This window comes from Triturus cristatus, chromosome 3_1 (assembly GCF_964204655.1).
Source record: "Triturus cristatus chromosome 3_1, aTriCri1.1, whole genome shotgun sequence".
NCBI lineage: Eukaryota > Metazoa > Chordata > Amphibia > Caudata > Salamandridae > Triturus > Triturus cristatus.
In genome coordinates this window covers 867,758,756-867,786,217 of record NC_140583.1, presented here as the reverse complement: position 1 = coordinate 867,786,217, position 27,462 = coordinate 867,758,756, and the positions used below count along the sequence as shown (strand labels likewise).

At 44.8% G+C, this 27,462-nt stretch overlaps 1 protein-coding gene across 4 annotated transcripts in view; it reads left to right on the top strand.

The window, feature by feature from the left end:
* MYO3B (myosin IIIB) overlaps nt 1-27,462 on the top strand; it is a 2,253,613-nt gene that overhangs the window by 2,215,782 nt on the left and 10,369 nt on the right. The gene's annotated exons all lie outside the window — the stretch shown is intronic.

The window sequence follows — 27,462 nt, the reverse complement described above, 5'->3', positions numbered from 1 at the left end:
TCAAAATCACCCCCAGGTTTTTAGTGGAAGTTCTCTCAGCAGGTAGAGGTCCGCATGTGTCTGGTCACCAGCGGTCAGTCCAAACCAAGTTTTCTGCCCCGAAGACATTGTCTTCTCTGTCTTCTCGGCATTCATCTCGAGCCAATTGTCTCGCATCCAGGTGCTGACTTCTACTAAACGAGACCTAAACTTGTCCACTACACCTGCCCAATCGCCAGATATAGAAACAATGATTTGGGTATCGTCCGTATATGACAATACCTGATAACCAAAGGAGCAAACAAGTTTTGCAAGAGGGGTCACATAAAGATTAAACAATGTGGAACTGAGGGAGTACCTTTGCTGGACGCCACAGGGGAGCTGGAAAGGTTTAGCCCTGAAGTCCCCGCAGCTCACTATTTGGGTCCTATTCACCAGAAAGAATTCCAATAGATTTAAGGCAGAACCCCTCAGCCCACTCTGACACAGTCTTTGCACCAAATGCAGAGCAAAGATGGTGTCGAAGGCTGTGGATAAATCTAGAATACTAGAATGGCTGTGCCCCCCTGATCCACTTGTCAGCAATTGGAATATACTGCGTGATCAGTGCTGATTTGGTTCTGTGATTCCTTCAAAAGCCATTCGGTGAGGAATTCAAAAGCTCATGATCTGTAAAAAAAACTGTGCAAGTTCCTGATATATGTGCCTGTCAAGGATGTTGGCCAGTGCAGGCAACAGGGAGATTGGGCAGATATTTTTGAAATCTCCCAGATCCCCATTTGGTTTCTTTTTAAGAGGAATGATAATCTCTTCTTTCCAGCACTGGGGAAAAACTCCAGACTCTAGTACCTGAGCTTAAACTTTCTCCAAAAAAGCGGCATTTCAGTCTGGTGCAAGTTGCAGCTCCATCGGCAGGCAAGGATCATAGGCCCGCCCGGAGGAATCCTCTTTCATAGATAAGGGAGCTGTGCAGCTCTCTGCAGACTGGGCATTCAGAGAGGATCGTCAAGATTTTATCCATGAAAAATTAAACTACCCTATTGGAGAAATCTTGAGAGGTCTCCAATTCCTGTTGAGCTGGCGGCGATGTAAGATCTCTTACCACCTTAAACAATTCCCTGGGTACATTTATTGCAGATTTTATTTTAAGTATGAAGATTTTGCCTCTTTGATTGCGCTTTTGTATTTTTGAATCACCTTTTTATGTTTACATCCCTTGTGTTTCCTATAAGTTATAAAATATATACCTGGTGTCTTATCACCCTTGCTCCACCACCATTGGCCATCCCTCTCTAGTTCAAAAAAAGAAAATGAATGGAAAGAACATCCAGCATCCTGCCACTCCATCCCAAGAAAAGGATGTAGCATCCTACCATCATCCCCCACCACCCTCATGGGTGTGGTATGTCTAAAGCGTGAACCTAGCTACGCTGCACATGGACAAAGGCAAGCTTAAAGTTAATGAGTAATAAGAGAGGAAGGTGAGATGTGTACGGTTAATGCCAGTTAAGACCCCTGATCCCTGCCAAAATATTTTTTTAAGTAACTGCCATTCTCCCATGCTCTCCTACTGCCTTTGGATGACACCCTCCTCTCCTCCAAAAATACCCTGCATTTAGCCAGCCACCACCCTGAGTTCTATTCGCTGCTCTGAATGATAGAAAGCAGAGCAGACACTGTGGAGGGAGCTGCACTGTCAGAGCTGCTGTCGGCTTTGACACAGGCCCTCCCATCTCAGAGAGAAATCATGTGCTTGACATGGGTCTTCCAAGATCCTGCGAGACAAAGAAGGGAGGGGCTTTCCACGTCTGCCTTGTGTCTGCTGAGATCCAAGAGAGACAGGGAAAACGGGGGAAGATGATGAACCACCATCTACCCTTCCTCGGCCTCCTTCAGGTCTTTAGAGACCCAAAGTAAATGTTGGATCGTCAAACAATTGAGCAACTTCTTCAGAGCCCAGACGGTCTGTGCTTTATCATCAGAGCCATGAGTAAAAGGATTTTAAACTAATAACCACAACAATGGCTCTCAATGAGAGTCTAACGTAATAGAGTGATCTGCCCAGGTTCAGGCAATGCGATCAAAAGAGAAAGTTCAGATGAGAACCCAAGCCCTTTATTGGAGACGAATTGCTGTCACTGGGGTAGACGGTGATTCTTCCTAGTGCAGTGAAGCACAAAAGTCAAGTTCCATTAATTAAAGAAATAAATCTCTGCTCCTGTATGAAAACGGGCAGAACAGCTGGCTCGTCCACCATTTTGTAATTTTCTGAAAATACATGATTGTTGCATGGAAATGATTGTGCCTGGCTGAGGACAGTGCCGCAATGCCCTTACCGCTACCTAGGGGATGTGCAGGGGTTCCTTAAATGCTCCCACACATGAGGCCCACATACTCTACCCAGAAATAGACCAGTAAGATATTGGCATAATTGAGAGCTTTGTGAGTGCTTCAAGTGCCGTCGCCGGAATGTCGGATTGACATTAATTTCTAAAAGAGGGAATGAGTCATTTGATTGGGGCACCCCTTGATTCAAATGAGGCGTACCCACTGTAGTGCAGGGGCACCGTAATGGTGGAGGAGCGTCAACCCAATGGTCAGAGTCAGTCACAGAAAAATAAAATGATATTAAAACAATAACATAATTTTATCTGTGAGGGGCTCTCGCTGACAGTGCGCGTGTGTGTGCGGGGCCAGGCCGGGCCTCGACAGGCAGGAGTGGTAGGGACTTAGAAGTGCGCATGGTAGTCTGCCCGGGCCGTCTTAGGCCAGCCAAACAGACATGCGCAGTTCTATTTCTCCAACCCAGCTGTGTACACAGCCGGGTTGGAGAAAAGCAGCAGGCTCCGAGGCAGTGTCTGAGTGGCAGACCAGGCCGCTCAGACTAATCCTGGCACTGCTGTCATAGCATGAGAGCAGCATCTGTATTGGCTGGGCAGCCTGTGCCTTCCCAGAGACTGCCAGGAGTGAAGCACTGTGGTGGCCGTCTATGTCTGGGCAGCAAGAGTAAAGTGTTTTTTAATATTTAATTTTTAGCCTCAATCCCGCGTCCTCCACACTTCTCCCCCCCAAACCACTCCCACTTTCGCTGTGCGGCTGGCACCACTGCTGTAGTGATCATTCCAGATGTGATTAGCGATATACATTGCCTGCAGAAATTCCCTATCCGCTGAGCACACTACCAAAACTGCCAGATAATTGTAAAGGCTCATACAGTACCTGTAATCTGAGCCAGAATTCTTTGTCCCATAGCCAGACATTAGCCCCTAGAGTTTATGCAGTTTGAGAAAGTGTGCACAAGCGTGCCTGCATAGAAATAACCAATGAAAATATTTTATTTTTTACTGCATAGGACACATTATGAAAATAAAAACAAATGTATTCAAAGGTCAGCATTGCTGTTGCTCCATAATACCTTGTCTCTCATAACATTTTCATTAACTTCATCAAACTAGAAACAGGATGGAACGTGATTAGACAGGAAATAGCGACAGCCTGTCCGGTCTTTAGGACCCAAACTGTGGGAGGACCTCCTTCTCGCATTACGGCAAATTGGGAAACCCGTAAGAATTCACTAAACACACCTGCTGCACTGTAGTGCAAGGGTGCCTGCGTTGAGGGGAATGATTATTTATGTGCAGGAAGGTTTTCCTTCCTGCACATAAACAATCTGAAATGTTGTTTTTCAACTTCCATATATGCTGCTTAATGCAGCACACATAGAAGTTGAAATATGCCATTTTTTATGATTTTTTATGGGCAGGAAGGGACACTATCCTGCACATAAATAATCGCAAGAGGTGATTTCCTCATTCGATGTGTGCTGCAGAATGCAGTACTCATAGAAAGAGAAAAAAACGAGGAGAAATGAAAACATCTATCCTCATTGCACCTCCCTACGCCTGCCCTAGGGAGGCGTAGCATTCTGACTCATTTCCAGGTTTACGATTTCTCGTAAATCTGGAAATGTGACAGAAGCCATGAATGTTGCATGGGAACACCCACAGCATGCCCCTTTCACGCAAAGTGTTGTATGTAAAGGGGCCATGTTTACAAGGACATGTAAAGCCACCCTGCGTGACACACTGGCGGGGCAAGGGGCTTGTAAATAAATCCCTGAGTATCCAACTCATAGTCAGAAAACAGTCTCTGGTCACTAACTCCTAAGACCAGAGGATCAAAAACTAGACCAATGTGTATCCTAGAGAGGACGAAACAGGAACAACAAGTGAAAGAGGTTGCGCCAGTAGGATAAGACAAGACAAAAACTAGTGTTAAACTCTCATTCCGGGAAGCTGTGTTTTTTATAGCAAGGACCACAGCTTGGACAAAAGCTTCTGAATAAAAATGCAGACTTTGAGCAGTGAATGTGTTGTGGACCACCCCTCGTGTTTCGGCCATATAAAAGGTGAAACCCTACCGCAGGTTGCTTGAGAGGAAGGAGTGTGATGTGTGAACACTCGGCGGAGAATGTTCGAATAATGACAGAGGCAGCTGCTTGTCATTCACTAAAGGTTGTGCCTGTGTTAAGCGGTGGAGGGTCCTTTTGTGGGGCCCTTGATTATGCTGCAGATTGGCACAGGCCACGGCAGAGTTCATCTTTAAATGTGGGACTAGAAATGGAGCGTGCCTGTTAGTCATTATAGGTCATTGCAGTACATGTGGCTGTGCTAATCTACTGGCAAGGCTGACCTTGGCTGGCAGTTATTAAAGGTCACTGGAATCAGATGTTTCTTTGGTGTCTTGCATACTTGATGTTTGTTTTACCTCTTTCACGGCGAAGAGTAATTTTGACTGAAGTCTGCAGACTGTCTTCTAGTGTGTATGCACTCCAGCAGTACTTGGATTTTGAGTAGGTGTTTGTGAAGTTGCAAAGTCACACAACTCTCAAATGTGCGGTATTTATGTATACATTGATGAGCTACACAAAGTATGGAAATTGCAAAGTAAAAAAACAAACGGACGGACAAGGGGTAGCTTCAGCGGCTCTTCGTGGCAGTGGGACCTGCAGCCTCAGAGAGCCGCTTAGTGTACCAGATGGACCGGCTTAGCTTGGCAGCCAGCCCCGTGTCCAGAGACTGCACATGCAGTCGATAAAGTGCAGCCCAGGAAACAGCACAGCTCTTTAGGTTTGACTAAGGTACATTTAAACTCATATAATGAATTAAGCACTGGTCAAGAGTGTAGCTGGGAATCCTCCTGTGGGAATGATCAAAGGTTTGCATGGTAACAGGTGATATTTATTTAGCCCTCGGCGAGTGCTGAATTTGTGCTGGTGGTTACAGGTGCTGGGCATCGGCGCTCATTTTTGGAGATTAGGATTTATATTTCATTATCGGATTTCGACCAAGGGAAGGAGAGAGTAAGGCAGAAAAAGTAAAATATTTGGGGGCATATCATCAAGGCCAGGGGATAATTATCGCTCAGCGCTCTTAGCGCGAGGATAATTATCACCGGCCTACGCTGAATTTTATCGCGGAGATTGCGTGCTATCAGCAACGCTTATCTCCAAAGCGATAAAATTCAACGCGCAAGCTGCCAACTGTGCCATTATCGCTGGAAATCCAGCGATAATCGCACAATGTTTGGCGAAAGCTTGCTGATAGGGCAAGGCAGACTTAGCCATGATATCCACCTTCCATAGGATATCATGACTAAGTCAGTTGAAAAGCAGGCGTAAGGAAAGAAGCGATAACCGAGGTTATGGCTACTTTTCTGGTCGCTCTGCAGGTTAGCGTGTGGCTAGATAATAGGAGAAATGTCGCTTAGCGACATTTCTCCCGTTATCTTGGTGTGGAATGCCTACTTTGCACATCATTAGAGATGCGAAGATGGGTGTTGGGGGAAAGGGCGATAAGGCAAGGATTCACGCGATAGTGTGACCTTGCTGATAAGGCGATAAAATTATCGCTGCTTTCCATCCGAATACGGACGCTAAAGCAGCGATAATTTTATCGCCTGGCCTTGATGATATGCCCCTTAGATATATATATGTCCACGTAAAAAAGACTCCTTCTGGGAACCGTCGCCCATGGAAGTTGGCACGCTTGCCGGCGGAGATAGCCGGTTAGTAATTTCACCAAGTTCAAATGCAATGAAGCGCGCACTCAGGCAAAGATGGTCGAATATTCAACAAAATGGGATTTATTCACAGCATAAATCCTCTGTGACGCGTTTCGACCAGTATACCGTCTTGATCACACAACAGAGTGCATTGTCAATCGGCATTACATAAATTTTTTCCAAAACTGACAAGGACTTGTGAATTTCCATTGAAAGTTGAAGTGATCATGGCAGCCATGATTGAACATGTTCACAGTGAAAATGCCCCAAAGAGTAAACCGTTAAGTATTGGCTATCTACACACAGTGTGCTGGTTTACATGAACATAGTGATCGACAATAAATACGGTTCGTGTATTAAACATCATGACTTGTAATGGTGGCCAAGGCAGTTGTAGTCGGCAAGTGCCTGAAAATACCTTGCGTATGAACATGATATAAATTGTGATATGTCGACATAGTGCCGAAGGTATAGTAATGTTTCCCGGGACCAGGATACATGGGAATAACTCTCCTTACATGTGTTAGAAAGGTTTAAAGACATGTGTCACATCAACTGGAACAATCATTTTCATGCAAACACAGACAGAGGCTAAAAACGAGAACTTGTACATGAACTACAAAATGTGTTAAACAATGCAAATGTGATTCCATCCCTAAGGACCTCCAACATGGTGCATTAATTTAAGAAAATAATACATATACACACGCACACACAAATACACAAGTTTTTTTTTTTTTTTTTACAAATTGGGCACCACTTTCAAATATTTTGGACAAACAATTGTTTATATTACCTTCAGGGTCTTTGCATTTTACAAGAGCATGGATAACTGTTCAGTATGTCACAGCTTCTGTGAATATGTAAGTGTTCTGTGGTCAGACCGAGCCCAGACTTCATTAGTCCTACTCCACTGAAGCCTTTACATTTCAGATCTTAAGTGCACTCTTGTATTTCTCCTTTTTCAGCAACAAGGAAGACAGTAAGGCCTTTTGCTCACTTCTGATATGCCTTTTGCTCAGCAGGATGATGAAAGTGCATGGCCTTATTTGAGCTCTTCTGCAGATAGTTGACACTTTTCATTTTATTTTATCGGTAGAGGTGTTACTGTTAATCGCAGGCAAGCGTTTAAATCAGTGTTGCTGCTTCAATCTGCGCTATTCAGATTGAAGCAGCAACACTGATTTAGTCATATTCTGCTGTTTCTCTGTTTATCTCGTGCTTGCATGCACGAGATCATGTTATTGTATAAACCCTTGGTTCATGGCACGATCACAGTGTTCTAGAATAGAGCATGTGATCGGTCCCATGAACCAAGAGGCGACAGTTGTTGGAGTGCTGCTGGAGCTGGAAGCTGTGTAACCAGCGGTGCTTCCTTTATTCTTACCTATGGATTAAATCTCGTTTTAAATCCTCTCTCGACTATTGGATTTACTCAACAAAACTGGCGACGACCTAAGGAAGCACTTTTATTCGAACCCTCGAGCTGGAATATTTTTCAAGAATTTCATCGTTTCTTTTAAATACCTTCTTTCCAGCTAATTGACTATCTCGTTTGGATTTACATAGTTCCTGGCCACTTCGTGGGATTTGAGCGGATCGAGTGTTCATCTCTCGAGTTCATTTTCCTCTAATGCTGTATCCAGGTCTGAACGGATTTTGACGCGGAGCGGGGAAATACATTTAAAAAAAGGTGGACGAGCTTTTCGTACTTTACAGAGTTGTGGAACCTACAATGTCAGCATCGTTAGTTAAGACATGCGGAACATTTGTAGCTAGCATCTGTGTATTTGTTATGTTTTAAAAACATAACCAACGCTCCACTCACCGAATTCACTCCAGAAGCTCCATCGTCGTTCTTCCGTCCAGAGTTCTTTTCTTCTTCCAGCGCTGACTACGTAACCACGGTGATGGCGTATGCGTCGTGAGTCACGTGCCACGCTACTCGTAGATCGGCAGAACTTCAACAGCCCACGGATTTCTTCTTTCTGACTGCCTGATTCTTTATTGTTCGTTTATTTTAAAAAAAAAGAATACACCATCATTAAGGAGACTGATTCACCCTTACGAAAGGATTACCATCGTACACTTTTCGAATTCAGTCTGTTCCAGTTTGGTTCGTATTTTGTGAAACAGAATTTTACATATGTTATTTTCTGTTTGATTTTCGTTTAACCATTTATGCCATCTAGTGGTTTAAAATGGTAATTTTTTTTGTATGTAAGATTTCCTTCTTCTTTGCATTTCAAAGTCTTCAGGGGTAATTCCTTCAATTTTCTTGTTCCCCTTAAATGATTTCCTTGACAATTTGAAGTGTGTTTTAGACATAAGAACGTTATCTGTTTTGCTTTTGTGCTTTTACAATTATTTATTCGGTACTTATAGCTTACACTTACTGTTTTTCTTTCTGTAAAATTTTGACATGTGTGCACAAGGTTATACTCTTGCTCCTCCCCAACCTTATTGGTTAGCTGGTAGCTCTCCATGCATGCCTTGGGTAGAATGGAAAGCGTATTTCATAAACTATATTGATACGCTAGATTCCAATGGTAAAATGAAACCTCCAGAAAAAAAAGGCATTTTCTTGCATTCTTTGGGTTCTGAAGGACTCAAAGCGTTTAATCAATTACCCAGAGTGGAAAGCAGTGGTGATGGTAATGTCTTTGAAAAAGCTATTTCAGATTTTGATCGCTACTGTTCCCCTAAAGTTTGTGTTGGCATTTCAAGGTACAAATTCTTTCAAAGGAAACAGCTTACAGATGAATCTGTGGACAGTTACGTTTCCATTTTGAAAACTTTGTCTTTGGATTGTAAGTTTGGCGATTTACAAGAGGAATTCATTAGAGACCAGGTAGTAATGCATGCTAACAATGATACTATTCAAGAAAGGTTATGGGTCAATGGGGATTCGGATCTTGAGAATATTCTAGCCATCGTAAGAAAATCTGAAATGTCATGCAGAAGCGCAAAACAGGTCAAGGGGGAATCTAGCAATGCCAATAAAGATACTATCGCTAAAGTTAATGCTAAAACTCGCTTCAAAGAACAGGACGTTAAATCTAATAAAACCTCTAGTTCTTTTAAGAGTAAGAATGAGGAAAAAAAAGATAATTTGAGGTGTTATAGATGTGGAAGTAAGACCCATTTAGCTAATTTCAAACTTTGTCCAGCTATCAAGCAAAAATGTTCAAATTGTGGTTTAATTGGTCATTTTTCTAAAGCTTGCAACAAAAAGAAGGTTAACAACAAAGTAAAGTGTATTGATCAAACTGATGATAGTGAGGGCGAAGAACCTAGCTCTGATTACAGTGAGGTATGTTCTTACCTTCTTAATATTAAAGACTCTGATTATCCTATTCTTAATATTGACAACTCAGTCATCAGGAAAAAACCTTTGTGTGATATGGTCATTGGGGGTGTTGATACCAAGATGTATGCAGATTCAGGTTCCCCTTACTCCATTGTGAATGAGAATGTATGGAAATCGCAATTCGCGCCAAAACTAGGTAGCACGTTGGAGTTGACGGACATCAGTCCAGAGGGTTATTCAGGTGAAAGAATTGACATTCTAGGTTATAGAAAGCTCATCTTCAGGTTCAAAAATAGGGAGTGCACCACCAAGTTATACGTGTCTAAAAAAGGACCTTCTGTCTTGAGCTGGTTCGATCAGGGCAGGCTAGATATTATTCTTAACCCCAATAGTTCTGAACCAGTCATGGTAATTGATGAGTCTAATGGCCTTAGTGCACTTTTATTACAAAAATTTCCCAGTGTTTTCAGCACGGATATTGGCAAATTAAATAATTTTAAACACGAGATCCGTTTAAAAAAAGATTCATGTCCAAGAATTCATAAAGCACGCAACATTCCTCTAGCAGTCCGTGAGGAAGTTAAAGTAGAGCTAGAATCTTTAGTGAGAGATGGCATTATTGAGCGAATTGAGTCTTCTGAGTGGGTTTCGCCCATCGTCGTTGCCAAACGTGCCAATGGGAAAATTAGGTTATGTATTGATTTACGCCATTTGAACAATAACATCATTATCGATCAGTTTCCTCTACCACGCATTTCTGAAATGCTGAGTAGCGTTGGGGGAGCAAAGTTTTTTTCTACAATTGACCTATCGGCAGCGTACCACCAAATTGAGTTAAATGAGAATAGCAAAGACTACACAGCTTTTATTACTCCTTTTGGATGTTTCAGGTACAACAGAATGCCTTTTGGTTTGGCGTCTGCCGCTGCCATTTTCCAACGTGTAATGCAGGATATTCTCAAAAATTGCAAAAATGCAATTTGTTTTCAAGATGACATTCTTGTTTTTGGTAGTACTTTCCAGTTGCATTTGTCAGCACTGGAGAATGTACTCAAAGTTCTGTCTGACCATGGTTTGACCATTAGATATTCCAAATGTAAATTTGGAGTGAAATCGGTGACTTACCTAGGTCATGAATTGTGTGAGGATGGAGTCAAACCTAAAAATGATTTGGTTGAGGCTATTAGATCTGCTCCTCATCCCAAATCCAAGGATGATGTTAGATCTTTTTTAGGTCTTACCGAATTTTATTCAAAATATGTGCCAAATTTTTCTTGTCGTACATTTAACATAAGACAATTAATAAAAAACAAAAGCAAATTTCTGTGGTGTAAAGATTGCGAGACTGAATTTAATGATGTCAAGAAAGCCATTTGTACGGCTACTGCGCTTTCTGGTTTTGATCCTTCGCTCCTTAGTATTATCACTACAGACGCTAGTTCGAAGGGTTTAGGTGCGGTGCTGTCCCAGAAATCAAAAAATGGGAATGAACACATCATTGCGCATGCATCCAGGGCACTCACACCTGCTGAAGAGAAATATTCTACTATCGAAAGAGAAACTTTAGCGTGTGTCTGGGCGCTTGAACATTTCAGGGTGTTTGTGTGGGGCAAGGAGTGTTTACTGAGAAGTGACCATAAACCTTTAGTACGCCTCTTAACCACTGAAGGCATGTTGAAAGCTTCAGCACGCATAGCTCGGATGTCTATGCGTCTTCAGGATTTTATTTACACCATTGTGTATGTTCCTGGAAAAGATAATGTTACGGCTGACTTTCTATCAAGAATGCCTTTGCCTTTGAAAGAAAGCACATACAATGAGTGGGATGATTATCATATTGCTTTAGTGCATGATGAAGACCTTTCACCAATTGACCGAAAGGTTTGGTTTAAGGAAATTGAAAGTGATCCCATTTTTAAAAAAGTGGAGGGGTACATTTTATCAGGTTGGCCGAATAAAAAGAACATCGATTCCGACCTTAAAGGTTTTTGGGAGATCAAGGATGAACTTTCTTTAGTGGATGGCGTGTTAAAAAGAGGTGATCGCGCCATTCCTCCATGCAAGTTAAGACATAATATTGTTTCTCATGGTCACGAGGGTCATTGTGGCATTGTCCGGACCAAGCAAAAAGTGAAGAACAATTTTTGGTGGCCAGGCATGGATGTTTTTATTGAACGTATTATCAGGAATTGCATTATTTGTGCGAATGCTGACAAGACTTTGGTTACTCTCAAACCTAATTTAGGTGAACACAACATTCCGGATTTTCCGTGGCATACTATTGCCATGGATATTATGGGTCCTGTTGGTCCTTGCTCTAAATTTGTTCTTGCTACCATTGATGTTTTTTCTAAATGGCCTGTGGTCAAAATTGTAGATAAGGTAGACACTGATGCGGTTTTATTGTTCCTGGACGAAATTTTCACAGAGGAGGGGTTACCAGTACGGTTAATTACGGATAATGGTGTCCAATTTCTGTCTAATAAAGCTAAAGCGTATTTCAATAGAGTAGGCATAATTCATTGTACCACTTCTCTGTACAACCCTAGTGGTAATGGTGTCATTGAAAGGTTTAATAGGGTTCTCAAAAGTGCTATCCAAGTTACGGGAATTGGAAATGATAAATGGGAACTTCAAATTTTAAAAACTGTATGGATGTACAGAACCTCCATTAATGCTATGACGGGTTACTCCCCGTTTGAAATAATGAGGGGTAGACTTCCAAGAACCAAATGCAATCCTGATTGGTTAGCTCCGTCTACCATGTCTAATTTAGATTTTCAGATTGTAAAGGATAATCTCATCAAAAATCATGCTGTTAATAAAGAACGGTATGACAAGAAAAGGGGGTCTGTACATGATCCTATTGTTAATGTAGGGATGCTTGTTAAAGTAAAAAAACCCTGGAAGGTCAAAAAAGGTGAGAGCCAATTTATGGGTCCTTTTGAAATAAAGGAGGTACTTAAGAACTCTGTCAAACTTACTAATAATAAAGTTTGGAATTTGAGTAGAATTGCTGTTCTCAAAGGGGACAGAAGTATTTATTCCAATTCTGTGGATGAAACAAAGTCAGTTGACAATTTCGAAGATGAAGATCTTGTCAATTGTCCTATCAGCAATGCCGAATTTGTGAATGTTTCCAATGATGAGGAAAGTGATGCAGATTCTAGAAAACGACAGCGGAAAAAACCAGGGTGGATGGCTGATTTTGTTTCATTTATCAGAAACAGATTTGTGTATTAAATGTTTTAATTTTTGTTTATTTTACTTTAGGGGGGAAGATGTGTTGTATGTCATATTCTGCTGTTTCTCTGTTTATCTCGTGCTTGCATGCACGAGATCATGTTATTGTATAAACCCTTGGTTCATGGCACGATCACAGTGTTCTAGAATAGAGCATGTGATCGGTCCCATGAACCAAGAGGCGACAGTTGTTGGAGTGCTGCTGGAGCTGGAAGCTGTGTAACCAGCGGTGCTTCCTTTATTCTTACCTATGGATTAAATCTCGTTTTAAATCCTCTCTCGACTATTGGATTTACTCAACAGTGTTGCTGCTTCAATCTGCGCTATTCAGTTACCAATACAAATATCATTGCAGCGAGATGTTATCCGTTGGATTTAGTTCTGAGAGGCGCTTTTGAGAGGCTGGCCTTGCTCATTTGTCATGACCTACGTGGTTGCTCGTTGTGTTAAGGTCAGATGCGTGAAGCGGATCTACAGTGACGCAACAGTGAAACCGACGTCCGTCTACGCAGACTTCCATACAGCGCCGGAACTGAACTTGCACTTCTCTGTGCCGGGTTGGTCGTTTCTGATGTTTCGACACTTTTTTTTTATATGAAAATAAAGCTCGCAAAGAATACATATGCAAAGCATTACCTGAGAAGGCTATTATTCACCAAACATTAAAATGCCTCAGTGACTGCAGACGCCCCCATCCCTTCTTTGAGTAAGATGGTCATTTTGTTTCTGGACCAGATTACATTTTGGTTTTCATTAAACAAAAAACGTGATGTAGATAGGTCTTTATTAACAGCAGGGTCATCAGATAGAAACAACAAGTTAGAAAGTGCCTGCTGTGAGCTTTTGGTCCAATTTAGAGGAAGAGCCACTCAACACCAGCGTCTTGAGCATGTCAACGCGTGCCCATCACAGCCTTGCCTGGACAAAGAGCATATTTAGGTCTTGCATACGAGACAGCACATGCGCTATCTGTTGCAAGATATCTTGTTAGGTTACAGTGGGCTATTTGCCCACTTGTTGCTTACCATTCGCTGGCTTCATTGTAATTCAAATTTGGTTGCTTCTTATTCATTAGCGTGTATAGGCTTTCCTTCCTTTTCTTGTGTTTGTCCTTCCCCTGGAGCATTACTTGTGTCCTTCCACTGCTCACTTTTCGGGTGCTACTTTTTTTGTTTTAAGTACTCCACAAGAGAGCATATGTTTTCCAGCTGTCTCCTTAGTATTCTTCTATCCCTCCTCTTTCTGCCGTGGTCTGGTGTTCCTCTCTCTCACGTGTGTATGTCTCCCCTTACCCCCTTGCATTGCTTTCTTGCCTATGTGGTTCTCCCCTCTAGCTCCACATTATTCAGCCACCTGCTCCCCCTCCCCAGCACTCCACTTTGTTCTCTCTTTCTATATCTTTTCCCTCCCTCTCCCATGTAGCTTCCGCCCCCCCCACCCACGCCGCCCTGTGTTGCTTCTCCCCCCCCCACCCGGTTCCCTGTGTCACTTCTGCCCGCTAGGCCCTTCCATATTGCTTCCACCCCCGATGTTGCTTCACCCAACCCACTTTAAAAAAGTGCTTTTAGGTGTCTTTTCTTCTCTTTTTAGTTACCGATCCAGGATGGCCAATGCTAGGGACCCCAAAGACTTTTATTTCCACCGAAGATAAGGAGTTCCGTTTTCCCTCCATTAAGTTTCAACCTATTTGTGTGCATCCAGCCAGCTATCCTTTGCAGCCCAACCTGGAGAGAGGACACGTTGGAAGTCTCCTTGGAAGACAAGGAGAAAATAAGCTGGGTGTCATCCGCTTATGAATATATGGTCAGCCCAGCCTCCTCCGCTATAGTGGCCAGGAAGCTAACATATATGTTGAAAAGTAATGGGCTGAGTATAGAGCCCTGAGGTACTCCATACAGGGAGACATGGGTCTGAGAGTTTGCAGTTGGAGAAAAGACTTGAAAGGTCCTTGGTAGACAAGAAGCTGGAAAACCACTTGAGTGCTGAGCCGACAATGCCTCTAGAATGTAGGACTTGTAAAAGAGTCGTATGGGAAACAGTGTCGAACACAGCAGTCAAGTCAAGTAAAATGAGTGCCACGGTATCTCCCTTATCAACACATTGGTGAATGGTTTCGGTGACTCCCAAGAGCGTGGATTCGGTAGAGAATCCAGCTCAAAAATCCGATTGAGATGGGTATAGAATGTTCTGGAAGTCAACAAACTGCGTCAACTGCGAGTTGATATGTTTTTCCAGAATTTTGGAAAAAGCTGGAAGTAGGGAGATCGGGCAAAAGTTGGATAGAACTTCTAGATCAGAATTTGCTTTTTTTAATAAGGGAAGGACCATAGCATGATTCCAAGCCGCTGGCACCCTTGCTTCGCGTAGCGATGCATTGAGAAGGTCCATAATGATATTAAGTATTGGTAAATCCAGTTTTTGCAAGATGGCGATGGGGAGGGGATCCTTAGGTGAACCAGATTTGATGCTAGTTAGAATACGACAAAAAGAAGAGATGTCAAAAGATATCCAGTTATCAAGCGTGTTGCCTAGTCTATCATTTGTGCCCTGCGACAGGGTCAAGATAGGACAATCAAATGATGAGGCTAAGTTCTCAGGTAACAACTCCATGTTTGTTGTAGTGTTATTAAATTCTGCATAAATTTTATCGATTTTGTCAATAAAAAATTCAGACAGATGTTCGCATTGCGTATCATCTAACCCCGGTGGCTCCGGTTGGCAAGTAGTGCCTGACAATTCTTTCACCACTTTAAACAGAACTTTAGGGCTATTTTGTGACATTAAAATAGTGTTATTTTTTGTGCTCAGCCCGAGCGGCATTACACAGGGCATGATAGCCTCTTAGAGCTAATTTATACGTAAGTTTTGCTGCCGGAGCATAGTGTTTCCTCCAACGTCTCTCCAAGGTTTTGCATTTTGTTTTTTCTGCCTTTCGTTTTTCGTAAAACCAGGGGGCAGGAGGATGATGGTGGTTCAATTTTTTATTCGTCAGAGGAAGGCATACATCGATAGACGATGTCAACCAATTTTGAATAGTGTCAGCATCATCTATATGGGTTGTGGTGAAAACAGGCATGGTGTTTTTAAGATGAAGATTAAAACAATCAACGTCTAGCTTTTTCCAATTTCTGAACCCCGATTTAATGGAAGGGATAGAGGGGTTATCACACCACATTTCCCGTTTCACCTTAAAGCCGACTAGAAAGTGGTCAGACCATAGAATAGGGAAGGCTGTCTGGCATGAGATCTTGGCTAAGTTAGAGAAAATAGGGTCTAATAGATGCCCTGCCTTATGGGTGGGGCCAGAGTTACATAGAGAGATGTTCATTGCAGCCAGATCAGTAATGAGAGTGGAGCTAATAGTGCAAGTGGCATCATTAAAATGTATGTTAAAATCACCTAAAATAGTAAAATTGGTGGGGAGATAAGATCTGGGAGTGCAGCTGCCCATTCCCCAGCTGGTCCCGGCGGGCGATAGATCAGGATCCCTGAGAGGGTGAAATTAGGAGAGAGTGAGGGTTTAAAAAGACTAGCTTCACAGCCCTTAAAAGATAAGTCCTCCCATTTGCAGATGTACGTAGTTTTGAAAATTATTGCTATACCCCCTCCAATTTTGTCCACACGATCCTTCCTAAGGATCGTGTAGTTTGGTGGTAGAGCAATTGCAATGTCAGGTCCCGAGCTCCCATTAAGCCAAGTCTCCGTGAGGAAAATGGCATCCGGTTGTGAATTCAGTAAGAGGTCATGAATGTCTTCTTTATGCTTAGAGAGTGCCCTACAATTAATACTGAAAAACACAAATTCAGATCGAGGCTCAACGTCCTTGTTAGCAGAGAGGAGCGTCATTTTATGTCTGCTGGGGGTGGATTCTCAGCAGGGTGGTGTGTTAAAAGAGAAACCGCAGCAGAGACAATTAGAGGTAGATTTACCAGAAATAAGAGGCTTAGAGTTAGGACCTTGCTTGGGCCGAAGAGCATGAAGTAATTTTTGCGAATAAGTTCTCTAGCCATTAAAAGTTGGAGTAGGGGTTCTGGCCCCTAACCCCGTCCGGCCGCGGATGGGCGCAGATGGGCTTGCCTTTGGCGTGCCAGCTGCACGCGTCCGCTGCGCGAAGCGACCAGCATGTAAATTTATACTCTGCCTCCCCCCACCTCTAACCCGGAAGTGAGACTGACCGCCGCTCCCTCCACAACAATCAGGAAAACCCGTGGTGGACCGGGGAGCGTACGGTAAAGAAGAGGGTGTCTGAGATGTGCAGGTAGGCAAAAGCAGTGCAAAGAGCAATATGTTAAAATTGTTAAAAACAGCAGTGCAATTTTTTAAAAGCTACGCGATTTAAAAAAGGATACGCTGTACACAGTCACCGCTGACAGATCTGTCTATTTCATAGCGTGCGTCCGCTGCGCGAAGCAACCAGCATGTAAATTTATACTCTGCCTCCCCCCACCTCTAACCCGGAAGTGAGATTGACCGCCGCTCCCTCCACAACAATCGGGAAAACCCGCGGTGGACCGGGGAGTATGCGGTAAAGAAGAGGGTGTCTGAGATGTGCAGGTCGGCAAAAGCAGTGCAAAGAGTAATAGAGTAAAATTCTTAAAAACAACAGTGCAATTTTTAAAAGATACGCGATTTAAAAAGGATACGCTGTACACAGCCACAGCTGACAGCTCTGTATATTTCATCCATGCACCCATCCATTCAAACATCTTTCTCTCCATCCACCTGCGACTTGCTCCATTCATCCATTTCTTGATCCATTCATCCATCCTTCTCAATATCCCTACCTATTTTTCTTCCTTTCTCGCTAGTTCCATTTGTTACCCAACCAAACAGCTCTATCATGAGCTAAGTTTTATTTTGCACGGAACTCCCAGGGCCCCCCTCCCCACACCGACTGTAGGTTACACACTGTGCTTCACAGCAGGTACTGAAATCCAATAAGCTATGCTATGATGATTCAAAACTGTGACAAGGAGATTACCCAGAGATCTTTGCAGCAAGTACCTTAACCGCTGTATACGCATATATCTCTGCAACAGGTGCCATAAATCACCTAAGCTGTCTTAAAATAGGATCTGTTGGTGACCAGTATTGTGAGCCAAAACAGCTTTGCTATTGCAGTTTTCCTTATTGCCAATTTCCTTGGTAGACTCACTTATAAAAATAATGTGTATTTATTGCCATAACCCAGGCTTTTAGTGACTGGCACTTGTAAACTTGTAAACTTGGGGATTTATAGAGCGCAGGATTTATAGAGCGCAGTTGTTGCCCGAAGGCGTCCAAGCGCTAGGATAACCGTGACCTACAGAGAGCAGGGAAGGGGAAAGAAAAAAAGACAACGGTTTAGCAGGCAGATGTGAAAAGGTGGGTCTTCAGTTGCTTGCGAAACAAACAAACACTGCCCTTCATGACACCACACTCTTGACTCCACCGTATTTCTCCTGTCCCAAACTCTCATTTTCTGGTTGCCCAGAGTAGCTTCTTTCCATTTCCAGCTCTGCTCCTGAGGAAAGGAGGAAATACGTTTCCTAATTAGTTATATATACACATGTAAGCATTGGTCATTGTCAAGTAGATGTATGACCAAGTTTACTGTCAACCTTTTGAACACTCATGGTTGGGGTCCCTGAGTCATGGCACAGTAATCTGGGTCTAGCAAACACGGTATTGAGGACGAGGGATGCAGTGGAGGGGTAAATGTGGCAGGGCACTGCCCTGTATTGGAATTGGTGCCCAATCTCTGTTGACAGAACTCTTTAGTAGAGGCTGGCTACTCTAGATATAAATATTAAGGTGATCCTGTATTACGGAAGAGAACTGTCCTGTTGGCAAAATACTGTATAGTGGCAGACTGCTGTAACAGGGCAAAGAGAGTTGGTCTTACTGCAGTATTTTACCAAGATGCATGTACATACCCCATGCACAGGACTTCCTGGAGCTGTGGTGCATTTGACTCATGATCAGTATATGCAAGAATACATTAAGTTCAGGGGATCTAATACACAAACTGTGGAGCAAGCAGAGAGGTGCAAATCTACAAACGAAGACCAATCCGAGGCACTTTTAGCACCCCTCACGCCCCTTGATATTATAACAGGAGCTTGCAGCTATTGCAGCTGTTTAATTTGTAACAATGGAACAACGGTGTCGGACGACTTCCCTCACTTGGGGCATTCTATGTGAAACAAGGACACCCCCATTGCCTCAATGCATTTATCCATTTCAGAACTTATGTAGAAGAAGCACCCTTCCATAGAAGAGCACTAAATGTATTAATTTTGACAATCTCACCCACAGAGGAGCTTTGAGCCATCAGTGAAGAAGTCCTGGACCTGATCACCTACCAAAATGGGTGTAAATTCATCCAGACCAGCAAGGATCATGATGCCTTGTTCTCTGCAGGAGCCTTGTCTTTGCAGGGACAGAATGTATACTGGAAGTCCTTATACCAGGGAGATTGGTTGTACTGCTGAGTAGGCCAATAACCTTGCTTGGGGATGCAATGGGAGGTGGTAGGGACAGTCCAATTCATTAAGCATGGGGAACTTCAGAATGTAGCCTGTAGCTGTGACTCCCACGGGCTTCCAGGTCCCTAAAGCTATTTGGAAGGGTCTCTTGCCTACTCCAGTAGGGGCAGCAGCTTGCTTACCTAAACTCCACCAGTCCCAGGGAGTAGTGATTTTTTCTTCAAGCTAATCCAAATTAGGGGAGCCGTATCTGAAAGAAACACGTTAGTTAGATTCCTCACCTTAGAATATCCCCAGGCGTCAGACTGGATCCGGAAGATTTTTCGTCAGCAATACCCCTTGCGCGTCGCTAGGCGTCGTCTGCGGCTCCGCGTCCGTCGTCGGCGTCGTGCGCCGGAATGACGTCGTCGGAGTACTTAGACGCCGCCCTCGCGCGCTGACGTCAGTTCTTCTTTTTTCCGCGCCAGTAAGCTCAGATCCGGGAGAGCTACCCCTTTAGTCAATTTTTGACTAACTTTTTTGATCCTTTTTGATCTTGTCTCGACTCCGGTGCCGGTCGGATGCCTGGTTTTAAAGCCTGTGCTGACTGCAACCGCTTGATGTCGGTCACCCTAGTGGTTCAACATCTGGCGGGCTCTCTGAACGCCAGAGCAGACGAACTCAGCCGCCGGTGCATGATGGATCACGAATGGCGTCTGAACTCCGAAGTGGCGCAAGGTCTCTTTCAGCTGTGGGGAGAGCCTTGGTTAGATCTATTCGCCACCGAAGAGAACGCGCAATGTCAGCAGTTCTGCGCGTTGGAATTTCCAAGGCGGCACTCGCTCGGCGACGCTTTTCGTCACGAGTGGAGTTGCGGTCTGTTGTACGCCTTTCCGCCTATACCACTTCTGCCCAGAGTGCTGAAGAAGATCAGGCACGACCGGGCCCAAGTCATCTTGGTGGCTCCGGATTGGGCACGAAGGTACTGGTATCCCGAGCTACTCAGTATGTTGACCGATCCTCCGATACGTCTGCCCCTTCGGGAGGATCTTCTGTCGCAGCAGCAGGGGACGGTCCTCCACCCAAACCTGTCCAGCCTCCACCTCCATGCATGGAGATTGAGCGGCGGCAGTTGATGCCAATTGACTTGCCTCCTGAAGTCTGTGATATCATTCTGGCAGCCAGGCGTCCCTCCACAAAGACGGTATACGCCTGCCGGTGGAACAAATTTGTGGCATGGTGTACAGCAAAGGCTGTGGATCCCCTTTCCGCCCCTCTTTCTGAGGTTCTCCTCTTTCTTCTTTCTTTGGCCCGGCAGGGCTCTGCCCTGGGCACTCTGAAAGGTTATCTTGCTGCCATCTCTGCCTTCTTGCGGCTTCCTGATCAGCCTTCTCTTTTCAAGTCCCCTGTAGTTACACGCTTTCTAAAAGGCATTACTCACACGTTCCCTCCTGTCCCTTTTGTAATGCCTCAGTGGGACTTGAATCTTGTTCTCACATTTCTAATGTGTGCTCCCTTTGAGCCTCTTCATAATTGTCCTCTTCGTCTGCTGACGCTTAAGACTGCTTTTCTAGTAGCCATCACCTCGGCTAGACGGGTGAGTGAGCTCCAGGCTTTATCTTCAAAGCCTCCTTTTCTCTCTGTTCATCCGGACAAGGTTGTCCTTCGGCCTCGTCCCTCCTTTCTTCCGAAAGTGGTGACTCCATTTCATCTTGGGCAGTCTGTCACCTTGCCCACCTTCTTTCCGCCTCCGCATCCTTCCAAAGAGGAAGAGAGGCTCCACCGTCTGGACCCAAAACGTGCGCTCTCCTTTTATTTGGACCGCACAAAGCAGTTCCGGGTGGACGACCAACTTTTCGTTGGATACGTGGGTGCTAAGAAGGGGAAAGCTGTGCACAAACGGACCATCTCTCGGTGGGTCGTTTTGTGCATCAAAATTTGTTACTCCTTGGCAAAAAAGGACCCTCCTGTTGGGCTGCGCGCCCATTCTACTCGGGCCACAGCGGCTACTACTGCTTTGGGACGGGGTGTCCCTTTGCAGGACATCTGTCAGGCGGCAACGTGGGCTTCGCTACACACGTTTGCCAGACATTATTGCCTTGACAGCCAAGTCCGGAGGGATGGCTTCTTTGGCCGTTCTGTCCTTCAGGACTTTCTGGTGTGATCTTGGTTCACAGACCCACCACCGGGGATGGTATTGCTTGGGTGTCTATTCTAAGGTGAGGAATCTAACTAACGTGTTTCTTTCAGATGAACAAGTTACTTACCTTCGGTAACGATGTATCTGTAAGAAACATTAGTTAGTTAGATTCCTCACTGACCCACCCATCCTCCCCGTTCTGCGAACTGACATCTAGGGTTAAGGTTATCCTTTTCAGGCCCCTAGATTTTATTTTTGGCACCAGTGTCGGTCTTTGCATGGCTCTGCGTTCCTGGCGCGGAAAGCTATGTACAAGAACTGACGTCAGCACGCGAGGGCGGCGTCTAAGTACTCCGACGACGTCATTCCGGCGCACGACGCCGACGACGGACGCGGAGCCGCAGACGACGCCTAGCGACGCGCAAGGGGTATTGCTGACGAAAAATCTTCCGGATCCAGTCTGACGCCTGGGGATATTCTAAGGTGAGGAATCTAACTAACTAATGTTTCTTACAGATACATTGTTACCGAAGGTAAGTAACTTGTTCATTATGTTTGAAAGTGTTTCTATGCCAATACTCAAGCCTTCAGATACATTTTAATGCGACTATGCAAATTCTTATTATACATCAGTTAATATGCATGTAAAACTGTTCTTACATTTTTCTTTGTTAAGGTAGCATCATCAAGCTGCAGTCTGTAATGTATTATTATACCGTTATCACCTACTGCCAAGTGCTATGCTGGGCGTTAGTGGCCCTGTATCCAAATTATAGGCCCATGCCACAGCCGAGGCCCTACAGTGAAGTAAAAGGGCTTTTAATGACCAGTGTGGCAGGAGGAGCAGGGCTATATTGCTATTAGAACATTCCACTCAACTAAGGTAAAATGTTTTTAATTAAACACAGTGGAACAGAAAGACAAGCATTGGAATGTTGGATTTGGCTTGTATTAATCGAGAACATCACCATCACCGAGTCATACAATTAGGTACAGGACGACTACTACTATTACAATACAATGTACGCAGACGATATTCTGTTTCTTGTACAAAAAAAAAGAACGCCAAACTTAACCCCAATCATTGATTAAATAAAATTTGGAAAATTAATAGGACAACGTCAATTTCAATTCCCCTGACACCATCTGCGCTCCAGTCCATATCATGCCAACAACAATGGCAAACAGAACCAATGAGGTATCTGAGCATTATATACCACACAGACATAACCACATTAATTCAAGAAAACTACGGTCAATGTATTTCAAACATCTTCGATCTTGTTGAGAGATGGATCACACTCCTGCCTTCAGTAGTGAGCAAAATCGGTCTCATGAAGATAGCAGTGCTGCCTAAACTCCTCTATCTATTTCAAAACATCCCAATCCCCCTAAATAAGTCTTTCATTGCGCACCTCAGATCCCTCATGATTAAACTGGCTTGGGCAGGATGTCAGCCTAGAACAGCCTGCTACAAGGTGCAACTGTCTATATAAATAGGAGGGTTTGCTGCCCCTAGCTTTGAGATATACTTCATGGTGGCCCAGGCTCAGTTCGCCACATGACACACAACACACCCGTACCTGAATCTGGAAGTGGGTCTGGTTGCCCCTGTCACCTACGAAACGCAGTACGTCCTAAAAAGGAAATAGATACTGTCAAATACTTGGGGTAAGCCTGGGCCAGGCTTGCTGACCTTAACGATGCAAGCGAAAGATACTAACCACATATTCAGCTACACAGTAATCCCCTACTGCCACTCATGACTGAAGCGGGTCTTCAGCAATACTCACTCACCAATTATTTACATGCAAAATATCTATCACCGTCCACTCCCGTCCCCAAAATAACTTTATCCATCCTCCCCAACAGAACCCACTGAGTGGCCACTGCTCACAATGCTTATCACTCACCCCATGCCCAATAGGCTGATCACTCAAATGCACAACGCTGCTATACTAGCATTGCCAAATACAATGCTCCCTGTGAAGGAAGGGTGGGAATTTGAGCTGGTGCACAGCATAACCAATGCACAGTGGACACATTGTTGCGAACAAATCAAACACATCCCCGTGAACAGTCGTTTCAGATTCATCCACCTCCGATTCATTCTATACTCCCATGGCTATGCCACAGTACGTCCGCTTATCAGGCTCAGCATGTTGTTGCGGTTTCACCCCAGCTGTAGGATTCATCCATGTGGCTTAGTTATGCCCCGGAATCAACTCCTATTGGCAGAAACTTGCTAATGAACTTCGAGAGATGACCACCACAGGATTGGACATAACTCAAATGGTGACCTTGATTGACTACGTCAAAGATGTACCAACTCATCAAAAATGTGTTTCTTTTGCACTGCTGCTCGCCAAGCGTATGGTGATCATGCATTGGAAAACTAACTGTCCCCAGATACACACAGTGAATCTAAGACCTTACCGCATGCTTGGAAAAGATGGATGTTTATAGTGAACTCCTCCCCCTCCCCCACTCCATACCAAAAGATATGTGGACTCCTCTGCATGCCAGTCTAGCGGCACTCAATGACACCTCCTAAAATAGTGGGGTTAGCCAAGTCGATGGACTGGAACAGGAAATGTGAAAGATGTGGGAATAGCAATCTGGTGGGTAGATAAATCTCATTTGATGATTGTTGAGGTGCTATGAGATAGTCATATATTCAACTGACTATGCCCTTATTGCATGTACTTACGATATCACCATTTGGTATGTGGTGTTTCCTGTGTCTTTATGCCTGGCTTGTTAATTAAAAATAAAAATTTTAAAACAAAATTGTTGGAGCAGAAGGCATTTCTGGCCCTCTTTCTCTCCACTATATCAAGTTTTATAAGACCTGCTGACATTCTCTAATGAAAGAAAAAGGAGGAAATATAGTCTTAAATAGGGCTAGGCAGAATGTTTCATTTTTCCCACAGAGCAACTCCGTGCCAAGTGCCAATCGCAGCATGACAGGATTTTTTCCGCGAGGCTCCATAAATACGAGCAAGATTTGGCGTCCTTTTTGTCCCATTTTCTACTGCAGGCAGTCAAGGGTGGTCGTGACTGGTTGCAATCAGAGGCCTGTTCTTGAGTACATTTGCCATTGCTCAAGTACATTTTCTACTAGAGCAGCTGCAAAATCAACCAAAATGGCTACTTTCTCTTCCACACTGCATGGTGCCATTGTGCTACTGGTGTTAAATTACAGCGCGAGCAGCGCAACATGCAGCCTTTTCGCCCATTGGCAGAACTCTGTGAAATCGTGCAGAGCTTTTATGTAACTCCGCAAAATTATGTGAGGTGGAATTCTGAGAGTTTCACCCAACTCTAGTCCTAATAGGGGTGGACGAAGAAATCTTTTTTTCTCTTGAGCAGCTCCCTCGTGAGAAAAAGTCACGCGCTAGACCTCCTCCCGGTGAGATTTCTGAACGCGGGCGGGCGGTCACGTCTGATCACGACCGCTCACTTTGAGAAATCTGCCATTTGCGTTGAGGAAGCTGCTGCTCAAGTAGAATGTCTACTCGAGCAGCAGATGCGTAGTGCCATTCATGCTGATTTTAAAGCGCGGGACAAACTCCTGCACTACAAATCTGTGCAAGCAGCGCAACTTAACAGACTCCGCCACTGGCAGAACTACACGGAGCGCGCGGAGTTTCTCTGACACTTCGCAGAGTTCCACAGAGTAAAACTCCACAAACTCCGCCCAGGCCTAGTCCTGAACTGAAAATTAAGCCTCCTTTATTGCATAGCAGGCATTACTGCACTTTTTACATATTTGATGTAAAACGTTTATCACATTGGAAAAATTATTGACTGTGTTTTTTATATCAAAACGTAAGTGATTCCTTACAAAAATGTTCTATGCTGCCTATGAGAGCTTTGTACATTCAGTCCTGATTTTCCGTCTAAAATTCTGTGAGGTTTTCTATGAACCTTCCTCCTGTCTCTTTGTTTCTCTTAGGCCAGGCACAGACCTCCTTCCTAGCCTGCTAACTGTGGTTTCAGTTCACAGATTTCATTAAGCCTTTTAAGGTGGATGGTCTTTTTAGATCGAGCCTAGCACAGCGTGCATGCGCTGCCCTATGGGAGGCTTCATGTAATCACTCCAACCTAACCCGCAAGTTCTCCGTGTCTGTTTAGCAACTCCCACAGATTCCATTGGCCTTTGCGTGTGGCTTTCAATAATGAAATCATGCAAATGGCCTAAGGCGGGTGTATGTCCCACCTTTTCTCAAAATGTTCACTCCCATAGCGTTTTGGTGTCGGGAGCGAGCAGCGGCGCGCATTGTGGCAGCTGCGTTCCTCCCTTGTTTACCAAGTGCCCTGTTGTGCGCTTTCATGTAATGGCGACCGCGGCGCGCCACTTTTCATTTTTAGTTTCCATCCTTTTGTCCTTTACTTTGTTCCTGCCCCCTCCCGCTACCCTGAGTCCCTGTGTGACAAGCTGAGCTGGCGGCTGAGTGAGGACAAGCAGCTGGAGAGGAACCCGCGGCTCTCCTGCACCGTCTGGAACAGCTCGGTTTACATTACCGCATCTATTTACATTACCCGGCCACCCTTCTGAGATCACTGCTTTTTTATGTCAATTTGTACAATTATTTAGCGACCGCACGGGGGTGATTAAGTGAGTTGCCCAGATTCACTGACGCTCAAAGACTGATCCTTAGGTCCAGAGTCGGCAGCTCTGATCTGATGCAGCCACATTTTGGAGGAGGTGGGCGGTTAGAGTCGGGACCACTCTGGACGCTTGTTTTTTAATATTGCAGCACTGTCCCAGTTGCCATATTACCCACACGGGGTGTCACGAAAGTGCTTTGATCACCGCCACTCTGTTGATTAATGCTGTGGCAGTGGAGAGGTACCCCTGCTGTCACAAAGTGTATCTAATTTTTTTACCTCCCGCCCCATTAGTTCCGCTCCACCAGCCTCTCTCCCGCCCGTCACTTTCCACCCTCATTGCACTACTACAGAAAGCGAAGGTCAGTGGCGGCACCTCGTTAAACAAAGCACTGTACCTCATGGTACCGTGGTCCGGGCACTGGCTGATGCAGAGCACGCTGGAAAATACAGGTATTTCGATGCAGGCTAAAACCTGAAGTCTCAAACAATACCATGCACTTGTTTTCAGTTGGTATAGTGAAATATGGGGGTCTTACAGCTTAGGTGGAGCTCATTTTCGCCCTTGCACCGTGTGTAGCTCCCCCGACCTCATTCCAACCAACCCTCCCACCTCCCAGTGCTCGTTTCACCTGTGGCCCCTATAAAGGTGGTTACTAGACACAACACAGCTTGGCATTGCCTGCACCATTCAAACAGGTCTCTGCTCCGGACGAGCTGCAGAGCCTCGGGGGGTCACCTCTTCACTGCCCATTGCCAGACAGGCCCCTTCAGTGGCCTAGACCCTGTTTACTGCTCCTGCGGTGAGTGGGGGAGCCAGCCTCAGCTGCTGTTGGACCCACCATCCACACACAACCAACATGCACACTAACCTGCTGTTCTTTTTCTGCCTCGGAGCCACATATTACACCGCATTGCATGAACAGTGATACGTGGAGTCATGTCTCGCTCCCAGCAGACAGTGTGCTCCTGGGCATACATCTCTTCTTCGCCCCTCCTAAGCGCCTATTAGAGTCTGTGCCCTACGTCTTCGCACTCCTCCCTCCCTCGCACACCATCCCACACGGTCCCCAACCACCCCCAAAACATCTGGACCTGAGTCTGCCCCAGTTCATCTCTTTCTGAGTCTGTCTCTTCTGCTATCCCAGAACTCGCGATCAGGCTCCCCTCCCCATGAGTCTTTCCCACTCCCCTCCCTACCTGAGGCCCTCCGTTCATCCCTTACTCTCCTCCTGCCTGCAAAACGTTCGGAAACTTTCAGGTGAGTTTTAGCTCCCCCCGCTTATGCTCTGGTCCCTCCCACCTGTCCATCGACCGTCCTCCGCCCTGCTGCCACAGTCATGACTGGCTCTTGCTCTTGCAAAACTAGCCACCTCTTTCTTGATTGCACTCTTAATTCCGTCATGCTGTCGGCCTGTTTCACCCTCACACTATCTGCCCTCTCTTGCCCTCGGTGCCTTTCAGTTACTCTCAATGTCCCAAAGGCGAGACCTATTGGCTATGCCAATGCTTGTTTAGTACTAGCCCCAACCCTCAAGAACTGTTTGCACTGGCTCTAAAATCAACTCTTGCTCACTTTCGGTTCACAAAAGTTAAAAACCTTTATATTTGACAACGCTTCAGCATAATCAGTCCTTCACATCACTTTTTCCTCCTTGGCAAGAGGC